At 38.9% G+C, this 22,133-nt stretch overlaps 1 protein-coding gene across 1 annotated transcript in view; it reads left to right on the plus strand.

Annotated features, from left to right (window-relative positions):
* thrab (thyroid hormone receptor alpha b) overlaps positions 1-22,133 on the plus strand; it is a 282,111-nt gene that overhangs the window by 51,632 nt on the left and 208,346 nt on the right. The window contains exon 2 of the mRNA XM_037755729.1: positions 10,198-10,313. The gene's annotated coding sequence lies outside the window, so the exon portion shown is untranslated. The remainder of the gene's footprint in view (positions 1-10,197; positions 10,314-22,133) is intronic.

A 22,133-nucleotide genomic window follows, 5' to 3' on the forward strand; every position in this document is an offset into this window, starting at 1 on the left:
ATTCGGGTCGGCTCTAGTTCTTTCCCACGTGACTGCGTCATCGGCTGTCCTCGAGGTTCCCCACACACAACAGCATATCCGATTGTAAATATTAAACATGTTCAATATTTACTGAGCCGATCGTAAAAAACACTCTTCACATACCTCACACCATCACAATATCTGGAAAGATAATCTTTAGAACCATCAAAAAATCGGGGCTTTGTTGACGATTGTCGGGAGGGGGAATCAGGCGTGTATCTCGTGTATTGTGTACCCACATAAATCTATGCCAGATTATCTTCCACAGGACATTAACTCCGATACACTATTAAACTGTTTTAAGATGCACCGCTGCGATACGATCCAAAATAACCAAATAAATGACTCACAGATACCCATTACATAATATAAGTTGTTAGATGCAGTAATGACAACATGCCAAGTTAAACAAAAACACACATCCCCTGTCTGAGAAAAATGTGTTTGAGGAAATGGTGAAAGCATTTCCCAAAGAATGGGAAGAGCTTTTACTGTAATAATCAAAGCCCACAGGGTTTACATCAAGGCCAGAAGAAAGTAGCTGTTGAGAGTTAAAAATAAGTTTCAGTGAGAGCCAGCTGCATCGTCATATGGATTCAGAGTGGGGCTCTTTGATGGGGTTTGCATTTTTTAAGATGTTCCCAATCAGAGGGGTTCTGAATTCATCCCAAGGTTTTCGTTTGCTGCTGCTGTATAAAATATTAGAGCGAGCCCACTGAGTTTCACCAGAAGATGTCCTTTAAAGTGAAAGAGGCAGAGGGTGGGCGGGTGCTGAGCTGTGTATGAATATATACATGGAAACACACACACACACACGTGCTCCTCCTCTATTACGTAGATTGCATTTCTCATTCCCTTTCTGCGGCTGTCCTCGTGTGTCTCCGCCTGGCCTTTTCCTCCAGCTGTTGCTTTGATATTAGCTTCATGAAATCTGTGTGAACACCATAGACGCCAGTAATCTGCCCCACTGCAAGGGGCTCGTTCAGATAGTCTCTCTCATTCTCTTCTCATCTTCTGGCGTCCTTCTCAATCTTTAATCCTCCCACCCTCAACAGAATACAAGAACTTTCAGTCATCGCTCCTTTTTTTTTTTTCATAACTTGGAGCAAGTTGGGTGAAAGGATGTAATGTTTTTCATCATTTTCTGCGGACATCTGACTGTGTAGCTTTGATAAGGTTTCCTCCAGGTGTCCTGATAGTCCGGTTCAATGTTTTGTCCTCTGCTCACCCATTTTGTACCCGAGGCAATCTGTCGGGGACTAAAATGTTCCTTCCAAAGCTCGAGTGCCGTATTAAACGTCATCAGCCAGCGTGATGGCGAAGGATCCTAAACTGACCTAGAGCGAATCAGCATTAAATGAAAATATTATAATGTCTCTCATTTTAAAGCAAATCAGCCCAACGGCATCCTCTCAAATTGAATACCCTCTGGTTTCTTTTAATCTATTGTATGTAACATTTTCAGTCAATTAATAATTAGGTGTGCTCTGGAAAATTGATGTCTCGTCACAGTTGGACCTGAGTTTTGAACATCAATACTTTTACTTCCTCTTTGATCAGATATTTACGGATTTATTTCCTATTCCTTTTTGTCAGACTGTATTTTAATTAGAGCTGCATGATTTTTAAATTTTGATTTTGATTTTGACTGATATTGCAATATGATTCGCAATATTACAGGGAATGATAATTTTTACATCATTCTCATTTTCATTGAAAAACATATGCTCATGGTGTGATTTTTGTGGGGGTTTGTACCAAACATATGTTTTCTTAAGTCTGTAGAATAGGATGTGTAGGTCAGGACATCTCTGCAGCACCACAATATTTAATTTAAAATGGTATTTTGACACACATTTTGCTTTAACAAATATTGCAATGTTAAGGAAAAACTGTGATATGAAAATTGCAGTTCGATAACATTTTGATTAATTGCGATGCAATAGCCATGTGCTTCTGCTCGTTGCACTGATGGACTAATTGGCGTTTGTTTTCAGGATAACAGGCTGTTGGACAAATGGACTTTCGATCCAAAGTGACATTTTTCAGACTATTGGTTTTTGCTCAAACAATGGCATGGCACCCAATACACAGCCCTACAAAACAGTGAAATGATGACATGTAAACTGCTGTACAGCTTAAATGTGTTGCCTTTTTACTGTCCAATGATTGAATGCAGATACAATGAACACTTGCCAAATACTTCAAATACTACAGCAATGATAGCAGCTCTGTGAGGCTGTATCCGCACTGGTGCTTTGAACTAAATGCTAACATGCTCTCAAGGACAATTTGAATGTTTACCATGTTCCCCATCCTAATTTAGCATGCAATGCAATTTGCTAGCATGCAGTCATTAGTTTTGCATGTGTTGGACAAAGTAAAAAAAGTAAAAGTTTGTCACCAAAGTTTATACAATTCATCCTGTGGGAAACACAAATGTCTGGACCAAATTTCACAGCATTTAAATGAAAACATTCAACGTCGTTGAGACACCAGAGGAAAAGTCAGGGGATCACCAGTCAGCAAGCTTCATCCTCTGGGGAACATGAATGTCTGTACAAACCTTCATGGCAATCCATCCAGTAGTTATTGAGATATTTCAGTTTGGACCAAAGTAGTGGACCGACAGACAGACATTGAGATATTGATCCCTTGAGCCATGCCGCTGACGTGGCTACAAACAAACCACCATTGTCTATTTATGGAGGAGTTGATAGTGAGTTGACGTAATCAATGATTGTGATTGATTGTTTATATCTTGATAATTGTCGCTCTGATGTTTGGTCAAGCAACCGGTGTTGGAGCAAGCGGTATTGATTCAACGGTAAACACAGTAAGCCTGCCGCTGAGCGCCTCCCAGTTCAAAGCTCTAACAAGCTTTTTTACAAATACGACACCCCTCACTGGTCAAGAGACTTTCCTTAGACGGGTCAAAATCGAAACATAGATGTTCTCTATTGATTTCCGGGTGCAACTACTTTCAATTTATAGCGTTAACTGTGATAATGGATGGGATGCTTCAGACCTCATGATGGTATTGAGCACCAGTTGGGAGTCTGTTTTGCCCGGCTGGAGGAGAGATGATGAAGCTCATGCAGTCTTCACTCGATAAGCTGAGGCAAATAGAGCATGTTAACTGAGTCTTTAGGGGCAACAGATCATTGTTATTGATTTGGTCTTGGTCTGCTTATGGTGTCTAATCAATTCTAACTTAAGATATGAATTAAAACTACTGCTAATATAATGACACAGCCTTCATTTTTGTTGATTAGATGAGCTGGATTTCATTTCAAACTGTCTCCAGGTTTTGCATTAAGAGTTTCAAACTGCAGATGTGAGTGAGATGAGAGTGAAGTGATTTAAAACCTGAGCGGCACTGTGACTAGACATTTCATTTAAGAGGAGACTCTGCAGAGACCTTAACAGGGACATTCACAATTCACACGCACATAATAGTAGCATTCAGAGGCAATATATCTAAAATGTCATTAATCCAAAAGGATGAGTCACATTGTTCCCGTGAATGTGTTGAATGAGGCCGTTCTGCAGCAAGCGAAAATGATCGTCTAGCTGTCAAGGATGATCACTGGCTATCATCAATTATTGTCATAATTAATTTTAGTCACTATCAGTATGAAAATTAGATGTTTTAGAAGATCTGCTCCAGCCAAAAAATATAGTTCTCATTCTCTCTTTGTTGTCCTGCTGAAAGCATTTATTTCTGTAGCAGAACGCTGTCAAGAAGACACATGAGAAGTGTGACTCAGACTAATGGAGTCTAAAACGGTGGATTTGCGTCTTCCTCTGGTTAAAACGCCATCGTTTGTCTCTTTCAAACTTTCTGTGACCAATGCTATGCTAATGTATCCTGAACAAATCACTAATTTCTGTATTGTGTAGCAGTGAAAAGGAAGTACCATGAGTGTAGTGGCAGGAACAAGCTCGCAGGTTTTGCTTGATTTAGTTAAAGCTACTACGAGGGACTTTCATTTTGTGTTGATTTTGGCGCTCCCTGTGGACAAAAGCGGTAGTGTTTGCGAGCACCAGAGTCCCTTTAGAAAACCTCTCATTTTACTGCAACAGGGTCCGACAGTCAGGTTCTGGTTCTCCCGTGCCTCCCTTCCCTCATAGCTGGCCCAGCAATACGGCCTGGAACTCCAGCAGCGTGGTGGCGGTATTGGCTCCCAACGGGGACCGACGGAGCTCTGACTGCAGGTCGAAGGCGATATGGGTCTGTCCATGGGGGGCTGGTCGCTGCCGGAGGCCCCACTGGAGTCTGAGCTGATGGATTTTGTGGTGAACCTGTAAAAGCATAGTGTTTCGTCTGATTTTGCGGGGTATCAGAACCGATGACAGGCACTAGGAATAGCTATATAGAAATAGCCAATCTTCTCACTGATGGTCTTATTTACTTATGTAGTTCATATGGAGGCATCGGTATTTAATTGAGACGGTTTCATAATCAGTTAAAAGTTCCTTGTAGTAACTTTAATATTCAGAGGTGGCTCGACAACATACTAGCAGTTTTCAAGTATATTTTTATAGACAAATTCGGCGGCTGATTTATGTGTTGCGCTTTCAAAGACCGACACCATTGAGTGGTGCAGGAATGAGTCCTGAAACCCGGAAATGAGTTAGCATTTTATCACTTCCTGTTCCCTCGTCTGGAAGTCAATGGTTTTTTTGAATGGGTTATAGTTAGATGCCTGAACTAAGGTCTGTGGTTAACACAAGCTGAAGAAATTTCAACGTTTTGTCAAATCATACAAGTGGTGTTCATTTGTAGAGATTATCTTACAAAACACAACGTATGAGCATCATAAACATTGTTTGCCACAGAGCTTATTTACTTTCTAATCCAAAACCGAATGGAACAATCCCATTGGCATTTTGTGGAGGGAACAGAGGGCAATGCTAATTTCCTGGCTACAAAAATACGTCATCCCTGCAGCACTCTTATTACTGTGTTGGAAGAGAGAAACTGAACACATTTGCAGTGAGAGTCGGAGCAGAGATGTTTGTTAATCACGGTTGCATCCTCAGACAGATGACAGTATATTCTGTGTGAATGTGGAAGTTATTCAATCTCAAAGCACTTGTCTGAAATTGCTTATTATAACACAGGCTTAGAGGAGAAAAAAAATAACATTAATGTACCACTTCACACCTCCACAGTCTGACGTGAAGGTGGTGTGTGGAGTTGATTAAACCCTGCAGAAATGACTTATGATTTATAGATGAAACTTCATGATTTCTTGTATTGTAATCAGAAGAAATGCATCGTTTTAATAAAAACTCAAAAAGGCATGATGGAAAGTGGAATTTATGCCAGGAAACCTTAGAGAGTCCCAAACTAGCTAGAGATATGCATGGTGGCGTCTCACCATTAGCTCTCTGAAGGCAGATTTGTCAGTCTTTCGTGGTTCCTGGTTGGTCCTTTGTCAGCAAGTCAATCGTAATGCGATAGAGACATGAGGGATTAATGGAGATTTATGAGGCTTGTGGCTCCATTTCTGCCCAAAGTCTCAGTTTGTTGAGCTGATAACAGCACAGCCAAGAAAAGAACAGGACTACATTTCGTTGAAAAAAAGACTTTAATGTTTATTTTAAAGGCATTTGAGGTCATATTTGTGACATATAACCGGCTCTACAGGATCTGTGGACTGATTTCTTGTCAAAGGAACTTTAAATAATGTAATCTTTCACATACATTATAATGTTTTACACAGGTTTGTAAGTCAGGTGCCACCGCAGTAATATGGATACGTCTATAACTGTCAGTGGTTCTTATATGTTAATGATGTTGTGAGGACAACAACAGTAAAACATTCATCAAAGCTCCAGTCACCTGAGGCTTCTATCATACAGAGTAGGAATGAAGGAATTTGAAAAAATGTCTAATTGCGATTATTTTGACTGATATTGCAGTTGTGATGTGATTTGCGATATTAGAGGGAATGATCATTTTTACATAATTATTCTCATTGTCATTAAAAAAACACATTACAACAATTTTTCTTAAGTCTGTAGAATATGATGTGTAGGCCGGGACATCTCTGCAGCACGACAATATTTAATTAAAAATGGTATTATGACATAAATTTAACAAATATTGCGCCTCCTGCAATTTGATAATTGCAGGAGGCCATATTGCGATTTCAATAAAATTTCAATTAATTTTGCAGCCTGAATGCAGAGTTGTTGTTTTCACTGTCACTCTTTGAAATAAATAACTAAATAAAAAAACTGAGGTTAAAATAAATCATTTAAATTCAAATTAGGTGCAAACAAAGTTCTGGGATGGGATTATAGTTATGATAAATTGCTCACTTTGACTACATATTAGATAAAAAAAAAGACATTAGTTAAAAGACCCTGAAAGCAAAGTTATGGTAAGGAGCAATAAAAAGTCATCCAAGCAGAACTTGTTTTATTGCACTTAGCATCCCATTTTCAAATCAATTTAATGTTTGCATAATTAGTTACTCTCATGATGCAATAAAAAAGAAAAATCTGTTTTAAATAACAGCACAATAAAGATAATGTTAAAAGTATTTTGACAATCATTTTCCTACCTGCACAAAGAGCAACGAGATCTTCCTGTGAGTGAAAACCGGGTCTCTCAGCACTCTTAAATTCAGCTCTTACCATAAAATGGAAGAGAATACTGATGAGCGCCATAACGATTAACTTTTATGTAAGACCATTTAAAGCTCTTACATGAGGCCCGGTATATCCGTCTTTCCTGAGCTGCTTGTAATGGTAAGAATGACATAAGGCACGCTAGTCCAAAATCACTGTTATTTCTCTTTGAAGCTGCCTGAGCTTTCCTCTGGCTGCTTTCATTTCATTGCACCCACATGCTTTTGGTTCTCCTCCTCTCTGTGCCTCTCCACTCTGTATGTTCTCCCATGTACTAACACGCAGCATTTGATGTAGGAATCTCCTGTGATATATGAAGACTTGTGTAGAAAGCGTGGCTCACATTGAAAGAGTGTGTTGTTGGTAGGCGGTTGTATGGAGGGGGAGGGCACGTAAACCCTGAAGACCACACTGTTCTGTTGAAGTAGATCTGAGTCAGAAAGGCAATTTTCAACACTGCGTGGAAACCCTATCTGGAAATGCCTTCCAGGAAATTGCACTCAAACAGAAGACAAAGCGGTAAACACCACAGCCAAACATGGGCAAGATCCTAGTAAACACATCCATATCCCATCTCTATTTTGATATGTGTCCAGTTCATGCAATATATTTGCTAGATATATCGGCTGATATTGGCTTATCACAAATACATATTGTATCTATTACACTGTAAAAAAACAAACTTTTTTTTACATTTCTTTTCAAGAAATTTTACATTTTTGGTCTGTATTTCAAAATGACAGAAAAAAATGTAAAAATTACATTTTTCATTTGTTATTTATATGTAAATGGTCTTAGATTTACAGTATTTTTTGTAATCACAATCGTAATTATCTGTATTTAAGCTTTTTTTGATCATTTTTAAAGATAATTATTCTGTTTTTTAGATGTTTATGACTCTATTTTAACAATTAATTTATGTTAGAAGAAAAGGATTTCATGAAATTCGAAAAATATTTCTTGTAAAAATACAGATTTTTTTGCAAAACTTCTGAGAGTTAATGTAAATTTGGGCTTTTGCAACATGAAATCACATGTTTCATTTGTGATTTATATGTAAATGGTCTTAGATTTACGGTGTATGACTATTCTAACAATAAATATATGTTAAAAGTAAAATATTTCTTGTAAAATTACAGTAATAAAGGCAAATTATATAAAGATAATTACTGTTTATTTATGTTAATTAACGGACAGTGTTTTTCCGTTTTTTAACAGACATTTTCTGGCGCCCCTGCTGCTGGAAAATTTCCGTTATTTTACACTTTTCTTTTTACAGTGTAGGGCTGTCAAAGTTCAACGTGTTAATAACGCGTCAATACAAATAAGTTTTAACACCACTAATTTCTTTAACGTAACTTGCGATCTTTAGGTTATAGTGGGCTCAGTTTTAAAGCTTAGCTTGTATATAGCTGGTAGCTGGTATATTGTGAAATTATACTTGCACCATTCTATAGATGTTCCCCTATATGACAGCAGTGCACTGAGAGTAGCTTATTAAACAACCTGTGGCTCTTTCACCATCTGTGGCAACTCTTCTGTCTGTGCTCTGCTGATTTAATCAGAAGCTGAGTTGCACCTGGAATGCCAGCTGAATATATATAATTAGATGGTAGAATAGAAAACCCGCCGCAGCCCGGCTCAATTACCCAACACTTAACCCTCTATAGCAGCTCATCAGTCACTGAGATGGAGGACAGAGTCGATGATTCACAGGTTAATTGAGTGCAGGTAAACCTTGTTGTCGTAATAGACCTCCGCCGATGCTCTCCACAGTACGTCTTGACTGACACCTGCCACACCTGAAGGGCATACATACTGCTATATTGTCCTCAAGTGTACTGCATTTATTGACACCTTAACAGCGCAGTATGTAAACAGAGTTGACCTTCTCTCGCTGTAATGCGCTGCACTGTGGCATAATGCAAAGAGCTGCTATACACTTTGAAGGACACAGAATTCATTTGTAAGTCAACGACTGAAAGACGAAACCAACATCCTCATCCAATACACCCCGTATACATGCTGGGGGTGTTTACTTTGTCTTAATCTGCTTGTTACCTTCACCCATTTAGATTCTGTTGGTGTCCTTCTGTCCTCAGTTCATCAGTTCTCTGAATTAATTGACTTTACAAATTGATCCGACACTAACTGGATAATCGGCTTCCTAATCAGCTAATGTAATCAATTAGCTTAAAATGTACCTATTCAGCTAGGCTTTTGATTTAGAATGGATTAAAGGCTTTATTTACGTTACCTTATTCACTTACTTTATTTAAGTTGTAAAAATGTAGTTTATTTTATTATTCACTTACTTGTAAAATGGTATTCTAGTTAGTAATGTAGTTTTTATTTCACACTGTTTTACCAACCCAGTCTCCAGAAACAAATGTTGGCATTGTATGTTTCTGCAAACCACGGGATACGTTGAGTGTCGGCGTTTCTGATCCCAAAATACATTTTATAAATATGTTTCATATCAGCCTCGTATCACGCTTGCAGAAACGCACAATGACACGTGGTTAACGTTGTGAAATGATTGGTTAGGTTGAGGCAACAAAACTAGTTAGAAAAAAGATTATGGTTTGTGTTAAAATAATAACCGTAACAACGTGATGCAACGTAACACATCGTAATGTAACGCCTCGTAATGTAACGCAACGTAACACGATGTAACGCGACGTAATGCATTGTGACACAACAACGCCATATTACAACGTAACGTAACAACGTAACGTAACAACGTAACGTAGCGTAACGTAACGTAGCGTAGCGTAACGTAGCGTAACGTAACGTAGCGTAACGTAACGTAGCGTAACGTAACGTAGCGTAACGTAACGTAGCGTAACGTAACGTAACAACGTAACGTAATGTAACAATGTAACAACGTAACAACATAACAACGTAACAACGGTAACAAGTGTAACAATGTCATTACGTAACTAAATAGCAACCGCCCTGAGCAGACTTTCTTATGTAACTAGCGTAACGGCGTTACCTAACAAGCGCAAAGTCAACGTTTACTTTTGGTTTCACACGGGACACAAACGGTGGTCTCCTGGGTGAAAGTCCTGTGTTTGTTTGACAAATGCCAAATGTTTTACCTGATCATTTTTAATGTTCCTCAGATCTACGTATGTGTTTACCTGTTTTTTTGTTGAAACTCTGTTCTCTGTTATTCTTGGCCAAGTCTCCCTTGTAAAATAGATTCTTGATCTCAATGGGTCTAACTAAAGGCAAAAAAAACAATAAGTATAAAAAATTGGAAATAATAAGTTATGGAAGTGATCTAAATTTTTGTCTGATGGGTAATATCAAATATCAAGATTCAAGCTTAAAGTTACTGCTAAAGTAAAATTCCTAATGTTTGTGTTTTATGTCAACTGGGGCATCGTGAGGTGGCTTTCATTCTAAAGCAGCCACAGAAAATGCAGCGTCACTCAGTGGTCACTTACAAGTTAGTGGCCACAAAACAAAACAAAAAACAAAACATGGGGAATGTTCATCTTTTTCTTATTTTAAATATTACAGGGAGGAATGTTACCCGAAGAGAAGTGACCACAGTGAGCTGTAGGATGAAACTATACAGACAAAGAGGCGCCTACTGCGGTTCATAAGAGACAACACATCTACAACACGTCGTCAAGGTAAGCCACTCCCTTTACCATGCTAAGTCTGTTTATGGAAGCACTACTGGAGCTCTATGCTCAGCATGACATCTGCTCACAGGTGCTCGTGGCATGTCTCTGCATGGTATGATTGTCTTCTTTATTTAACCGTCTTTCTCTGAATGAGCAGCTGCTCAAGGCTGGTTTATTTTGCCCCCTGTGGTCGATACAAGTGTCTGTTTGAATAGAACTCCTAGTCCAGTATTACGGTGTCACCATATCAACCAGCACTTTACGGTGCTTCGATCAGGATTTTTGGGTGCCATACTTCTCAGTGTGAACTTGTTTTTTTGCAACCAGAAGTGAAATGAGATGGTTGAGCTAACATAACATTTATAATAAAGAAGAAAAATAGGCTTTAAACCGGTCGATTGTTTATGAAGGACGTAAAAAAAAGCCTTTTCTCAGACTATTTCTTTACCGGGCGCAGTAACTTCTCTCCACTGGTTGCCTAGTTTTGGTTACCCTTTGATTTTTGTATGAATAAAATTGTTAATTAGTGAACTGTAGAGGTGCTTTGAACAAACCCAGGCTAGGCTTTTCCTCCTGTTTCCAGTCTTTGCACTAATAGAACCGGCTGCTGGCTGTAGCCTCATATTTGACAGTGGTGTCGATCTCATATCAACGCTCAGCAAGACAGCTAATAAGCGTAAAACCATTCCTTTCATAAAAAACAGGGAATGAAGTTCATGTAAAAATTTTATTTAATTCAATGTGCCGTCTTTCTACAGAAAGAAATCCTTCAATAATGAAGATGAAGAGGTTGCTAAGCATAGATCACATTGATTCACATTGTAAAAAGACATAAAGATATTCATCAAACTGCATTTTGAAGTCCGTAGTTCTCTCAGCAGCTTGTGAAAATCCTGTTTCCTTTGGTGGGATTCATGATTAAAGTGGTTTGTATATTAGGCTTCCACTTTGCATTTTTCCATCCATCCATCGCTCCATCTCTGATTAATCAATTCAATCAGAGGGGTTTGATGTGGTCCTAAAGTGATTTCCCCTTTTTCTCTGGTATCAGAGGAGTAGCTTTGCAGCAGCACTCAAGCCTTGTCATGTGTGTCATTTTCTCTTCATAGGGTGTAATAGAAATCTGGGACTGATGACAGAGATAGTGGAGGGAAATGTGATGGAGTGAGCAAAATCAGCGACATCTGGGATAGCTGTCAGTCAGTTAATCAGCATTTCAGAACAGAAAGGACGGCTCAGACATCACACAGAAAGATACCGGAAAGGGAGAGTGTAGAGTTTTATTAATTAATTATTAATTCAAGGAAAGTCAACTGAGTCACCACTTCAAAGCACCATCACCAAGGGACTAATATCAGTCATCAAATAAGTCATTAAATACCAAATCCTACAGGTGGCAGCTTTAAGAGCAGATGGAAATGATGTTTTCATCTAGAGGGCGTGTGGATGGTCTTTTTTTTTCTGGATGCTCTTCAAATCTTGTATTTCAATCTTCCCTGTCTGTTCGGTGAGAAAGAGATGGATGGATAAAATAGATAGAGAGGAAGTGATAGGGGGAGACAAATGATTGGCAGGACTGTATATAAAAAAAGTCATGGCAGAAAAGTTTTTTGATGTCTTGCAGGCATCCTTATCTGTGCTTTTTGTCTCTTAGTAGAAATCTGTGTATACAGCTCAGAGACATACAGTATGCAGCTCATTAGTCAAAACTCTTAACCTATCTACACCTTTCATTAACGAGTTATCAGATTCTAATTAGTGCAAAACCACTTTAAATCTCAATGTCTGATCTGATCATGCACACCACCTCCACAGGTGGTCGGAGACACATTAGCACATTATTAACATCAAAGTGTAAATGCAATCGGAAGCCTAGTCCTAGACGGAAGACGAAATTCAGCTGTGACTGAAAAAAGCAAAAAACACAAGTTTTAATACTTATGAGTGAAACCAGACTTTTAAAATATATTTGCACTTTATAACAATTTGGGTCTTATTTCTGGTAATTGGTAATAACCATAGAATGTACAGTATATAAGAAGTGGACATAGTCACCGTGACATCACCCATTGGTTTGTGGATTATGATTTTGAAGCCTTGAGTTTGGCATTTTGGCCGTCGCCATCCTGTGTTGTGTCTCCATTCAGATATTTCCATTAGTACACTTCCATGTAGTACACTGTGCTCACTATGTACTTACTTGCGTAGTGCGTGAATTAGTGCGGGTAGTGTTGTTTCAAGTCACACTCGGCTGTTGTGCACTCACCGGAAGCTGAGTAGATCAGCTTGTGATAGTCAGCCACGGACATCACACCGTATCAGCAGTAATTTAATTCAGAGGGATAAATGAACCCATTAATGGCCTCTCTATCCAACCAGTGGTACACATGTATAACTTACATTTTTATAGTTCGATGCTTGCTATTATAATCACCGTGGCTGCAGCTTCCTCTCCCGCCATTTTCACAAGGTTGAAATAGGTTGTTGGCAAAGATGGCGACTATTGGAGGAGAGAAGTGTCCAGCGTTCCACACTCAACATTTTGACTGTTTTGAGTACAACATCCGGGTACTTAGAGTGCACTGCATTTTGCCATACGTCTAAGTGTGACCACACTTCTGCACTCAAAATAGTAAGAACGCAAATTGAGACACAGAGTGTGTTCCAATCCACGTACTTCCAGAAGTACACTTCAATGTAGTGCACTTTGTGCACTCTGTACTCACTTGAGTAATGCGTAAATTTCAGCGGGGTAGGGTCGTCTCAAATCGAATACTCTGCGGCGCACTGACCGGAAATGACGACTGCAACATTTGACCGCGGCTCGCTACCTGCCAAAATATCTTCTGAAAAAAAATGAAAGCAGATTGGAAATTACGTTTCCAACGTCGTCGCCTACGCCTACGATGTGTCCTCCTGTTGGCTGAAAATGCACCGGTATGTTTACGTATTGTATTGTTTTATTCTGTTATCTACGTATGTTTGAATAGTGGTCGTGGCTCCGCCCCTTCTGCTACGTAGCCAAGATGGCGACAGTTGAGTTTGGAAAATGAAAGGGTGGAGCTAAGTACGAGGCAAAAATTGCAAGGTAACGTGACAGTGGTGATTAATACCAGCGCAGTCAGCTATGATCCTTTAAATTTAGGGCTGACGTTGTATGCTCTTTCTCGCTGCCTCACACACAAAATATTTTGTGGATTTACAGCAATTACTCAGCGCCATATATTGTTTGTCATAAATGCCGGGTCTAACCAGAATTTAATACAACAAAATTGTGTGGAAAAATCATGGATTTGCTTGCACGAGGCGAAGTCGGCCTAAAGCTGTGCAAAACGTTCCAACTTTGGTGAACCCAGTATAAACATATAAACTGGTCCACAAAAGAGCAATGTTTTTCCACACAATTATGAGACACGAGTTGCACAAATATGTCTTTTGAATAAACTGTATTGACCGTATTGTCCCATTAGTGACCGAGCTAAACTAACGAGCTGACAAGCTTGCTGACTGACTTGAGGGAGTTAAAGGCCCGGTACAGAGAAAATGGAGAGAAGCTGGGAGAGCTATTGGGACTGACTCAAAGGCACCAGAAGAGGAGGGGGACATTCAGCTTTTGATGTCATTGCCTAAGTGTTTCCCACAGGATTTAATGAGACTGTGGTGGGTGGACCCCGGACTCTCTAGGGGGGTTCGGGGATGTGCTCCCCGTACAGTACATTTTTAATTTAAATGAATCAACCTGGTGCACTTTGAGAGCAAAAATAAGAGGCTAGATCTATGAAGAATGTTGTGCTCTTTTAATAATTTAATCATAAACACATTGGTTTTATAAATGTGATTGGTGATGACATGGTAAACAAGACGGGATCCGTGTTTCAAGACAGGTCGGGAGGGTTGTCAACATCGCTGCAGATCCGTGCCGCTCCGAGGACAGTCTGGTTGACAATCAATGATGGGAAACCTGTCCTTCACCGCAGGCAGAGAGAGTTTGGCGTGGAGAGGAGGTCGTGTTGCTCTGGCTCTCTATGGATTTTCTAACTTGTATCTTCATTACGTTGTTACTCCGTGCACATGACATCTATTGCACGTCTATCCATCCTGGAAGGGGGATCCCTCCTCTGTTGCTCTTCCTGAGTCTTCTTCCATTTTTTCTTTTTTCCCTTTTAAAAGTTTTTTTTCTGGGGGGGGAGAATGAATTCCGATGTGCCATTTTCTACTGCGACCAGCTCTTGAAAACATATTCATTGATCCCATATGAGGCAGTACGTTAAATTTCTAATCTAGTGTTCATTATTCTCTCACATTTACAATATAAAATAATGCACTTAAAGAATGCTAATGTGCACATCTGTTAATGAAATTTAACGAGACATATGCTGTGCTAAAATGATTACGGCTTTGAATTAAATGCCACCCAAATCCTCTGTTTGATGTTACTGTTCTATCTCTCGCACATGTGGAAGCACATGCATCCTTTTTAGAGCACATGTGTAAATTATTTACACATGTGGCTGCAGAGCATTGTGAGAAGTTATCCCATGGCACAAATAGAGCGTAATGACTGCCTTGTTCATTTGTATTGGCTAATCCTGCTGCCCCCCGGTGACATAACTCCATTGGTTTCACATGAGTCATTGTTGTGCACTTACAGTAAAGTATGAGCTAAACCGAAGCAACCAGTATAGAATTCATTATTTCCATCGGTTTTGGGGATGTGGTTTGTCTGTTTGCAATTTTAGAGGAGCAGGAGGAAAAGATTTGTGTGTTTGTGTCACTGCTGAATTTCTTCTTGATGCTGATCATGCTGGAGGTTGACATGCTGAGAGGGCAAGGTTCAACCAAAATGAAATATTGCTTGAACCTAACATGACAGAGGTTATCTATTTTTTTCAACAAAAAAAAAGAAAATCCATAAGGTTGGGTCAGTAGATGACAGGAAAATGATTATTATTGAGGTGAGCCGTTCAAAATGTCAGATCTTAGAACATTTTGTAGCATACGGCTCAACTGAGCTTTTTGCTACGCTGCCTCCTAAAAATAGCATTCATATACTGTCCAATGCTATTAATGCTGCTTAATCAACTTAATGAGGAAAATGTATATTGAATTCCTCCTGGCTAAAATGGGATTAATGCTTTTATGGTTATAATTAGACCACTCAAAGCAACTTGGTTAATGTTGAGGAAAGATCATCGTCTTGGTTAAATATTGAAAACCGCTGACTTAGAGCACAAGATAGTACACGTTCCCTTTATACAATATTTAACCAAAGTAAGGCTGCACAATTAATCAAACATTTATCAGATACTGTAATTTTCATATCGCAGTATTTGCTAAGGTGAAATGTGAGTCAAAATACCATTATAAATTAAATAATGTGGTGCTGTATGATGATGCAGGAAGTCTCTTTCTAACCTTTTGACAGTGTGACAAAAGTAGTCAGTTGTTTATGTAGTATGGATGATTTACCCAGCACATATGTATACACAAGGAACTATTGCTTTTTCATACCTGATCAAAGTCACTGAGACGGAACCATCATGAATAAATATACCGTTTTTCATCAAGTCATTAAGAACAGAAGAAGCCTCTTGAGAGAAGGAGTAGAGCTTAAAAAGAAACGTTAAAAGACAGCAGCACGCATCCAAACATTCCCAACACACCCACTACTCACATACAATCACATTACATGTGACAACACGTATTACATAAATGACATGCAGTCTGGCACGCAAGCTTCGGGCAGGTAGCATACACAAGCAGTCAGACAAACAGCAGCAGCTGTAAACCAGACAGCATGAAGGTCAGGAGATTTTCCCCTTTTAAAAACATTAAATATAATCCAAGCAGCCGTCACATTTCCTCCAAAATGTCTTTGGCAAAGCAAATTAGAAGATGCAATTGGTGTGTTTTAGTGCAATGAAATATTTAAGATCTGTAAAAATTGCAAGCTCTAAACTTGTTGCTAAGTATTGCGGTAAGATATATTGCGATTTATTACCTTTTTTCAACTGCAAATTATGCAGTTCGTTAATATGTGTTTTATTTAATAAGATACAATTTTCACTTTGTTCATCTTAGATTTTCATTCACATATCTTGAGGTCAGAGGTCAAGGGACCCCTTTGAATATGGCTTTGCCAAATTTTCCGGCAGCAGGGGCGCCAGAAAATGTCTGTTAAAAAACGGAAAAATACTGTCCGTTAATTAACATAAATAAACTGTAAAAAAAAAACAGTAATTATTTTTATATAATTAGCCTTTATTACTGTAATTTTACAAGAAATATTTTACCTTTAACATATATTTATTGTTAGAATAGTCATACACCATAAATCTAAAACCATTTACATATAAATCACAAATGAAACATGTAATTTTACGTTGCAAAAGCCCAAATTTACATTAGCTCAGAAGTTTTGCAAAAAAAAATCTGTATTTTTACAAGAAATATTTTTAGAATTCCATGAAATTCTTTTCATCTAACATAAATTAATTGTTAAAATAGAGTCATAAACATCCAAAAAACAGAATAATTACCTTTAAATACAGATAATTACGATTGTGATTACAAAAAATACTGTAAATCTAAGACCATTTACATATAAATCACAAATGAAACATGTAATTTTTACATTTTTTTTTCTGTCATTTTGAAATACAGACAAAAAATGTAGAATTTCTTGAAAAAAAACTGTAAAAAAAGCTGTTTTTTTTAACAGTGTAAGCTTGGAGTGTTATTTAGCCTTCTTCCCGTCAAGCTATGACATGGTTGTACCAATCAATTCCTTAGGTTAGTTTCATATGATACCAGTATCTTCTCTCTAGCTTTAAGAGTCCGCTACAACCTCTGAAAGACAGAATAGCGGTCGGATCGTTAAGAGGTTAATAGTTTATATAATAAAAGATCAATACTTGACGTCTTTGTGTTAATACAATATTGCCACGCAAAATATTGCGATACTGTGCTGTACTGATTGATTACCCCCACCCCTAGTCTTGAGTGTCCTCTTTACTGGTATGTAAACATTCACCACCCACAACCTCACAACCTACTGTACTTCATAGGGCTACATCAGGACTTGATATACCTGTGTAAATGGATGCTGTGCAAGGCAAACTAAAAATACCCCCCTCCTTCTCCTTAGACAGATCTCCGAGTATACCATGTATTATTAATTGTGAGCCGACCAGCAGCAAAGACATGACCCTGTATACCTCCCACTCGCCCTCCTCATTACTGCCTGACGAGAGCTGAAACATCCCTTTAGGGCTCAGGCAATGCACTAATAGCTGCTGTCTGGTGACTGAGAGGTCTGGTGGAGAGGCGCAGTCACCCATAGCATACCAAACTCTAACCACTCATTCATTCAGCCAGAACAAATTGACCCCACTAGCAGCAGCAGCTCCTGGCAGCACAAGTGGTTGTGATGCGGGAAAAACTAAATGTATAAATAATCATATATACTTTAGTATAAGAAGGCATAAATGGTAAAGCAGAAAGATTAGCTCGCTTGTTGGCTGCCGAGGTTCTCCCTGAGGAATAAAAGGCATGTTCAGACTTTCTCATAGACCAGCGTAGTAGTGTGTGTGTGGATTCTCTATTAGTACAGTATGTAAAGGCCCTGCACATCCACAGTGGTGTGTTTAGTTATTCTGGCTAATTGGACCTCTTCTCATGTGGAAGTTAGGTGAAGCTACAGTATGCTGGGAATTTTGTGACTTAATTATACTTTATATACTCAAAAACAACAACAAAGGGGCAGTCAGGGAGCTGTCAATCAAGCGTGGTCTGTACGATTTAACGTTATCGATCTTCCGGAGGTTGTACCAACCATGTCATTCTAGCTTGTCGAGAAGGGGGCTAAATAACGCTCCAAACTTACGCTAAATTTTGGTGAGGAAAAACTGGCATGGACGTTTTCAAAGGGGTCCCTTGACCTCTGACCTCAAGATATGTGAATGAAAATGGGTTCTATGGGTACCCACGAGTCTCCCCTTTACAGACATGCCCACTTTATGATAATCACATGCAGTTTGGGGCAAGTCATAGTCCAGTCAGCACACTGACACACTGACAGCTGTTGTTGCCTGTTGGGCTGCAGTTTGCCATGTTATGATTTGAACATATTGTTTTATGCTAAATGCAGTACCTGTGAGGGTTTCTGGACAATATTTGTCATTGTTTTGTGTTGTTAATTGATTTCCAATAATAAATATATACATACGTTTGCATAAAGCAGCATATTTGCCCACTCCCATGTTGATAAGAGTATCAGTACGGACTCCGTGAAGAGGACCCGCTCCCTATGTAGATATGAACGGCTCATTCTAAGCAAACGAAAACACAACGATTCTTAGTTTCAGGTGATTATACACTAATGAAAACATAGTTATGAATATTATATTCCCTTTCTGCTAATCGATCTCCCGAAATGTTACACACTGTTCCTTTAAAGCAAAAAAACATGTCTATTGCCACTTTAATAAACAATACACATTTACTATCGCGTTCATACGCATGTTGTGGAGTAAAAAGTATGGTATTTCTTTTTGACATTTCAATATTGTACTTAAGTACAGTGCTTATACAGTATAATGGCAAAGTGACTTAGTCATACTCCTCAACTGGTGCAGTGAACACAGTCCTGAGAAGAGGTGTGAATCAGTGCTTTACGAAGGTATGATTTATAGCAGGATCGTACAGGTGCAGCCTTCCTAATAAACTGGTACCTTAGTGTATCTTTAACTTCATATCTGCTGTGTTGACAGCCGAGGAACAGTAAATTCTGATTCAGCAGCTACTGTGTACATGCGTATATAAGGAGCTACATAAAGGCAGAATCATAGTGGTCATAATTTAACTCGGAGAATACAGATTAATGACTACAGATTATATGAACATGTTTGTTAGAGATGACTTTGATTGCTTGTTAAATCATATTGAGGGATTGATGAGATAAATGAATTGATTGCTTAACACTCATGTTTTTCATAGCTTAACTGTTCATTTTTTTTTTTTAAATATGTCCCTAGTAAAAAGCAAGAGTCATAAAAAGAGTCTATTTTCTTTGCTTTTCACATTCCTACCATTTGTTATCATGTTTATTCAGCCATATAACGCGCTGATAGCAAAGGGGAACAGTTGCCAAGTTCCCACAATGCAGTGTGCCGTCTGAACTATATGTTTCCCTGCATTTGTTGACACGGCAAATAAATGGCGCTTATTTCCAAGTAATCATTTCCTGATATTTACTTTGCCTCTCTGAAAGGAGCAGAAGGCATTACAGTGGCTCTTTATTGTAATGGGGACATTGAGGAAAAGAGTTTCATGTTGTTATTGTTGGACGTAAACAGAAGCTCGTGCCTCCAGTTTCTTCTTTACAGCTTTCAGGAGGTGCAGCTCGTTTTTCTTTTTTGTCACCTTGTTTCTCTCCCTGCTCCTCCAGAGAACATAAAGACCATTGTTTAATCCTTCTTGGTGGCAAACCTGTTTGATTTCCTGACCATGCCATAACAGAGGAAGTCGGAGATGTGAAATAAAATGCATTGATTAGGTATCATAACCCGACTCTTATTAGGTATAAATGACATATGCCATATATAATATGCCAGCAGTAATTCAAGGCCCCTAACAGTGTCCTGCCAAGCGTGTGTTGTCTTTTTGTGTCACATATACATTTGTTTCACTACATTTCATTAAATTAATAAGGTATTCTGTTGAATACAAAACTAAGAGAACTTAATCAATAATTAATTTGCATGTTTGTTTGGATTTTGATGGTAACAAGTTAAATTTAAATATATATAATTTTATGTTTAAAAAGTAGCATTTGGTCAAAAACAAGATTTTGCAAATGGGTTCCCAAAAAACTAGAACCGTCTCTGCTAGCTGGTGCATCTTAAATTTGGATGAGCTGTTGGACAAGATGCACTTGTCATAGGGAGAGGAGCAACATGTTGCCACGGAGAAAATGTTGCTGTTGCAGAGTTTTGACTCTTCTTAGTTAACGTAACGTTATCGTCAACTCACTCACCGTAAATGCAAACGTCGGCTGCTGACTCGTTAGCGAGCGTTAACTGTAACATTACCGTTAACATCAAACAGTCTAACATTAATTCTAGCAAGTTTACCTCATTGACTCGGGTTGAATTCCCTGTTGCCGCTGCGGCTGTTGTGAGGTCAGAGGCCGGCGGTATGTGCCGCATGTGTGTTCATGTTGTCAAAGAGGTTTAATAAGAACTGTGCTACACGACACGTCATTTTCATCGCCGTTCATTGCAACACTAGAAGGTTGATTTTCTTTCAACTTGTGGAGGCAATTTCTGTAAAGAAGGACTCGAAAATCAAGAGAGAGTCTTTTAAAGGTTTAATAAACACTTGCAAGTGGGCAAACAACCATCAACATAAATGTTCAGGGCTGAGAGCCCTGAAGCTCTCTGTTTCGTGACATTTATACCCTTGCGTGCAGGCTCACAGTCGTATATCTCACATTGTCTGTCTGACTGACACTTCTGTCCTTTTTAGGGTTACTTGTCCTCAAATAGGCGCTACAAGTTCGTTGACTAGGTGACCGACACCGAAACAGAAATAGGCCTTAAGGGCAATGAGTGTCACCTGTCATGACCTTAGGAATATGCACATGTTTGTATTTTTCCAACACACAACTCTCATCCTAAAATACATTTTCATCCTCCCCTAACTTATTCTTTTAAGCTTGAGCACTTTGATGAATTGAAGCATTTAATCACCAACAAATGGCCTAAACTGTACACACACACACACTGCTACGTTCACAGCTGTAATGTTGTAACTTCATACTCTCTCTCACTCGGTGTGTGTCAAACTCCGACACAGAGAGCAGAGGACAGAAGCAGCGTAAATGACACCAAAACACAGAAGAGACTCTCAGTGTAACCAAGCTTATAGTTTTTTCACCCGTTCACCTGCCAGTGTGGCAGATAGCCTTCCAAGATTTACTCGCCAAACAGAAAATCGACCCGCATTTGGCGCTTAGCAGGTGTTAATTTGGACCTGGCCCCTAGTAGTTAATTTAGTTTATGCCTGGTTACCTATATTGTCATCTTACAGTGGATATTTTTTACTAGTCCAGATTCAGATCGTGTTATGTATTTATTTACCAGTGACTCATGACCCACTTGAAAATAAATACCCAGGAAATATGATGTGGTCACATGATGATATTTCCATGTATGAATTCACCAGGCTGCAGTGGGTAATGGGATGTCGAGGGTTGTAAAGGCCACACCAGTCTTGTTCTCCTTAAAGCATTTTTTTTTCAGCTGCATTCACAGGAGCTTTTGACATGAGAATGGGCTTGTAGGCCTGTTATAATGTATTCAGTCTGGCAATGCAGACCTCGAGCACCTATCTTGAGGTTAGAGAATATTTCACGAGCATCCAAGCTGATAAGAGTTTTCTGTAAAACACTGGAAAAAATCATCTGCTCAGTCAGCTGCTGTGAATGTTAATTGGAATGTACAGTACAGTCATGTACATTGTGTTCATTGTCTCTTAACAAATACGCCCACACACAGGTGTAAGCACGGATACAGATGAACACACATGGTTGAGCACAAATCTCCTGATGCACAGCCTAATTTACAGAAAAAAACATAGCAGAACACTGCAGAGCTCATTTAGGTAGCTGCTGAAAAGAGCACCAATTACTGCCGCCTGGTCTCAACATCCAGGAGCAGGTGCATTTTCATGACATTCAGATGGAAGCACAAAGAAAAATCTCCCGGTATTATACTGTAAGAATGATGATTTATTGCAATTTGGGTGTCATTTTCTTGGTATTGG

The sequence above is a fragment of the Sebastes umbrosus genome, chromosome 20, assembly GCF_015220745.1.
Source record: "Sebastes umbrosus isolate fSebUmb1 chromosome 20, fSebUmb1.pri, whole genome shotgun sequence".
Lineage (NCBI taxonomy): Eukaryota > Metazoa > Chordata > Actinopteri > Perciformes > Sebastidae > Sebastes > Sebastes umbrosus.